Here is a 6000-nt window from a genome sequence, read left to right on the forward strand (position 1 = left end):
TAGCAAGTAAATTATGTTCATCACACCCGTCTTTACCTAGACTTCCTTTCAGATAATTTTATAGAAAGAGGGGTGGGGTCAGAGCAGCAGGGTATGCAAGTGAGCTTGCAAATAAGGAGGTACCATATAAAAAATAATGCATAATAGAGGTCTCTTAGCATGCATTTTAAAATTTGGTTGATGTAACCAAGTTAACAGATGAGCCAGGTACTAACTTTAAGTAGAGAGTAACAGCTAATGCATTTTTGCTCAGCCTCTGCAGTTAATTACCATTTTGCTGTTTTAATTTGGGCAAGTGAAATCCCTCTTTTTGGGATCTCCTTTGTATAATTAAATTGCCTGCATGCCCATCTCCCAAAATGGTGAACCCAGTCTTGGCCTGTTAAGTAAGATCTGCAGCCAGTTTCTTTCTTAAACTTTTAAGTCTTCGATCCCAGGCCCAGAGACTTTAGCTGCAGTCCTTAGCTGCCCTACCCCGTCTGACAAGTAAGCAAAGAAAGAAGCTGCTGATAAAAAGAGCAAAATTCCTCCCTTCCCTTCTTATAAGGTGGGATTGCCAGCTAGGAGTTCTTTGATTTCAGCCCTAAGTAAAAGTTGTCACCAGGTATTAATGTCTGATCAATTGGGAGTAGGTCTTTTGGTTCAGGAATATGTAACTGAGCCTTATCTCGTGGCCTATTGCAATCTGATGTTTTCTAGATATATTTCACTTCCTTTCCTGTTGCTTATCAGAATTATGGGTTGAAGTTCCAATATATCTGGAGGCAGGATTTGGGGGAAGGCTAACTGAATACTCTGTGGAGCAGAATCTAAATAAAAATGGTTAGTTTCCCCCCCACCCCACCCCGATCTCAAGATACCCTGTAAGAAGCTGGAATTTAAGGATTATAGAATCCTACCTCTGCCCCCCCCCCCAGTTTAAAATCAGGCCATGCCAAAACTCTTCTCTTCTGCTCATGTAAATCACCACCTTGCCTTATGTGTTCATGTGAATATAGACTGGGAAAGGATATTAATGTATTAACATTCCTCTCTTAAGAATGTCAAATGCAAACCAGATCATCCATATACTTTTTACCTCTCATTATTGATTTCTATGAAAATGTATTTGAGCGTAAAGCAAAACTGGTACCAAAAAAAAAAAAAGGAATGAGATACTTTAGTTCACCTTTAGCTTTGTATGTTCATTATATAATGGCAGGTTGGAAATTCCCCCACATAAATCGGGATTTGCGAAGGTATTCAGATGTGATGTGTGCTGTTTCCTCTTCTTGAAGGATTGTCAGAGGACATTTGCAATTTCATATATACCATACAAAGTGCCTTTGCTATGTTCTAAAATAAGTAACTTTTTTTTACATCTGGTGACAGATGGAATGGAGGACATAATCCAAATATTCAACTGTTAGAAGACCAAAAATATAAAGCAACATTTAAAACAGCCGGATGCTATCCAGATATCTGGGTTGTAGTTCTTATCCTTCCCTTGGAATAGAGTAAGATCTTCATTTTTGAATATACCACAGACTTCTATCTTGTGGGAGGAAGGCATGTAGATGCTGAGCTAATAAGGAATTTTCTGAATTTCTTAAACTTTTGTAAAAGCTTTTTTGCTATAGCAATAGAAATTTGTTTCCCCAGCAAAGGCTGACTTTCTGCAGCCGGGGATGGGAGACAAAGAGAAAACAGAGAGATTTTATCTCTTGAGAGGGTAAAGTCTGGGCTTTTTTTAAAAAAAAATAGCTATGAAACAGGAAAGCTATTCAAAAGCTTACCTTGAACCTATTTATGAGCAGCAAAAATGTTCAAAAGAAATTGAATCAGTATTTTAGAGCCATAAGAATTCTGAAAAATTGGATTCTTTGTTCAGACAGTATTCATATGAGGTGGCAGTTCTTGGAGGCAAAGTTAGCATGGAATTATGTTTTGTATGCACTTGTATGTATTTACCTCAAGATACTTTGTATCATGACTTTTTAATAAAGGTTTGACTTTATTGTACCCTATCCAGTCGTGGTGAAATCTTTTCTCTTGCCTATGGAAGTTCTCATTCATCCAGATCATGGTTGCCCCAAAGATGCTTTTATTTTAAAAGCAACTGGACTTTCTGCCTTTAAAATAAAAACACCTTTGGGTCTTGTCTCTGTTGAACTTGAAAGGTATATCGGGATGAAGGCAAGCAGAAGATAAACAGTTGCTTAAAATTATGCTGTAGGAAGCTGAGGGATTTTTTTTGGGGGGGCGGGAAAATTTGGCTCTAAAGTAATTTTATGAGCAAAGAACTATTATTTTCAGAAGCCTACATTCCTTCAGCAAAGGTGATGTTGTCATTGTACTCAGGATGTTGTCATTGTACTCCAGGAATTTTCAAGTAGTTGTACCCATGTTCGGAGGTGGACTCAAAAGTAATAAGGTGTGCCACAGAGTAAATCAGTGATGTTTTAAACATTTTTGGTAATTAGTAAATACAGCAACAGAAAAAAATAAGCCTCTTGTTTCTGTTGTGGTAAGGCCCAAATTCTTTGAAAGTGTTTGGTGAAACTTGAGGAACAGAAAATTAGGAGCCATTGTTCAAAATCATTAGTTTTGCTTTCAAGTAATTGCCAACAGTGGCTAGGTTGACATCTGCCATCCTACTAAAAGTTGTAAAATAAAGAGATTTAAATAATCAGAATTATTTACGTATTTAATTCAAAGTCTGAATACTGAAGAGGTTACCTTTGGGAAATAACTTAGATTTGAAAATGTTCATTACCTTTAGTACCAAAGTAAGATACTAGGGTAGCAATATACAGAATAAGCCTTGAGGCCTTAGCAGTTTTATTCCCCAGAAACTTTGGGCTGACCATTGCATCAGCTCATAATGGAACATAAGAATTTAGTAAATGTATGAACAGAGGTATATCTAACAGAAAAATTGTTCTTAGAAACAACAGCTGATCATCCCTCCTTAAATTAGGTGGCGCCGTCGTTCAGTGGTTACAGCGGTGAGCTTGTCGATTGGAAAGCTGGCAGCTCAGGTTCGAGACACAAGCGCCATTTGATAGAGTGAGCTCCTGTTCTCACTCCAGCTCCTGCCAACCTACAGTAGTGGCCAAAATTGTGGAGACCTTTTCGGAAAAGTGTTCAGTAGAAATGCCACCTTTGGTTAAGTTTCCACTAATTTTTCTTCTAATTTCTTTATAACTGTAGCCTTGTTCACTTAATAATACTATTTTACATCGCTTTCTCGGCAACCAGTCAACTCTTTGCACCCTTACTTTAATTTTATTGCGTTTTACAAGCTCACTAAATGAAAGAACACAAAAAGCCCCAACCAACTTGATAGCAATCACATAACACACTGACAAATGTCCTCCTCTCAGCTTCAATACATGACATCAGTAACTGAATCCTACTGATCTGATTGGCTCATTGCCAAAACAAGATGACACCTGATTGGCTCTCTAAACACTCATGCTCATTGGCTACAATCAGATGAAGGAAAGCTACCCGATATCAACCTAAGCAAGTTGTGCTTCCTTTTTCTGGTTATTTGGCTATAACGTTTCATAGAATACAGTACAGATAATTGAACAAACTATGTTGCATTACATTTTTGATTAAATTATCTTTCCATTGATATATAATTTTATGGTACTACTCCAAAAAGAAAAGTGGTGTTATTAGCCATCAAACCTAAAAAATACACTTTTCCCAAATGATTTCCACAATTTTGGCCATTACTGTAGCAGTTTGAGAGCATGCATATGCGAGTAGATACCACTTCAGTCCGGAGGTAACAGCACTCCATGATGTCATGCAGGCCTCATGACTGCAGAAACATCTTCGGAAAGCGCTGGCTCAATGGCTTTGAAATGGAGATGAGCACCGCCTCCTAGAGTCGGAAATGACTAGTGGAATAAAATCCTTAAATTAGTGGATATTAATTCACCGGGAAGGTCTTTGTTCATAGTCTGATATGCTAAGACAGAAAGCAGACAACTTTTACATAGGTAGACACTGCACCTTTAAAACATCTGGCAATCTAGAATTCCAGTGGATAGGGCAATGGCTTGTTGGTGTTAGGATTTCATTGAGAATAATTTGTTCTCTTTTTTTAACCAAGAAATGTAATATTTTGCCTCCTTTGGACAGGAGTTTTTTGCTACTGAATTTTGACTATGGTTTTAGGGTTACAGGTCAGCCACCATCACATTAAGATCACCTGATTTTCAGCTTTCTCTCAATGGAGAAGATTGTGAAGAAAGGAGTTGGTTGACAGCTGCAGAGAAAACTGGAGGATCCGCATCTGTCAAAATTCAGGTCTGGTTTGGTCACTCCAGAACTGTAGGTGATCTGTGGCAGGCCCAGGAGGTGAATACTGGTCCTAGTGGACCTTTTGGCACATCTTGACTTGACTAGCTCTGAGGTCTGAGAGTAGAGCAGGGTTTTATAATCTCTCTTCCTTGAAGCAAGGTTTCAGGGGTGACGTGAAGGAGAGGGAAAAGTTGAGTTTGTGAGAGCCGTGTTGCAGAATTGCATAGAGTCGGTGCATTCCCTTTGCTACTTTATGTCTAGGTCAGGGGTAGGCAACCTTGGCTCTTTTATGACTCATGGACTTCAACTCCCAGAATTCCAACCAGCCAGCCAGGAATTCTGGGAGTTGAAGTCCACAAGTCATAAAAGAGCCAAGGTTGCCTACCCCTGGTCTAGGTGAAACTTAAGTAACCTGAGCTGAAGTAATACCAATATTCAGATGATGCCCAATTACAGTAGGTATTCCTGCTTCTGGCCAAGCACATGAGGCACTGAAAGTCCTAGCAAAATGGAGTAGCTGTGGATTCTAAAGCCTTTCTGAATCTAGAAATATTATTCTTTACCTCTAGATGGGAGAGGCATGCTCCCCCATATGAAGCTGGTTCATAATTGGAGGGTTCTCCTGGACTCACAATTCCTGCTAGTACAGCAGATGGAGCAGTGGCCAAGAAGGCCTTAGCATGATTGTCTATGGAGATTCTCCAGAGGTTAGGCTTAAGATACAGGAAGATCTTGACAGACTTGAATATTGGGTGCTATCTAACAATAAAATTCAATGGTGAAAAAAGTAACGTTCTACATTTAGGCAAGAAAACCTATGGCATGGGTGCCAGAGGCGGCACTCGGTGCCCTCTTTGTGGGCACACGTGCCGTTGCCCCAGCCATGCCTCCCCCCGTGACCCCCTCCTCTCCAGCAGCCCCCCTGAAGGAGAGTCGCCCTCAAGGGTGATCCACACAGAGCAGTGCAGCCAAGGACATGGCAGCCAGCCAGTGTAGACAAGACTCTGTCCTCACACCCCATCATGCAGTTGATGCTGCAGGGCGCGGGCAGAAGCTGTGGCTGCCATAGCGCTGCTGGGCTGCCTGGGCGATCTGTGGCGGGCCCTGGAGGCGGTAAGTGGTCCTGTGGGCAGGCGGGGCGGGGGATGGGGGGGCAGAGCGGGGGCCGGCAGGGGGTGGAGCAGGGGCAGGGCCAGTTTTTGGGCACTCAGTCTCTAAAAGGTTCGCCATCACTGGTATAGGGGGTGCCTCACTCAATAGTAGCAACTGTGAGAGGGATCTTGGAGTCCTAGTGGATAATCACTTAAATATGAGCCAGCAATGTGCTGCAGCTGCCAAAAAAGCCAACACAGTGCTAGGCTGTATTAACAGAGGGATAGAATCAAGATCACATGAAGTGTTAATACCACTTTATGAAACCTTGGTAAGGCCACACTTGGAATACTGCATCCACCTTTGGTCACTACTATTCTAAATCAGGAAAGTTTGTATGATGTGAAAAATAGTGCCCATGGAGGGGAGGATGATGGGCTACAGTGATGTGGCAGTTTCCTAGAAAGGAGACACATTGCAGGAAGAGGATGAGACAAGAGGCAGCCCAGCAGAGCTGGATAGGGGACAGAGAGAAAGGACAGCCACTCCTTAGAATCTCCCAGGGTATGTCAGGCTGAGAATAATAAGGGTTTATTCTAGAAAGTTTCT

Source organism: Protobothrops mucrosquamatus, unplaced genomic scaffold (genome assembly GCF_001527695.2).
Source record: "Protobothrops mucrosquamatus isolate PMUCROS unplaced genomic scaffold, P.Mucros_1.0 scaffold1291, whole genome shotgun sequence".
Classification (NCBI taxonomy): Eukaryota; Metazoa; Chordata; class Lepidosauria; order Squamata; family Viperidae; genus Protobothrops; species Protobothrops mucrosquamatus.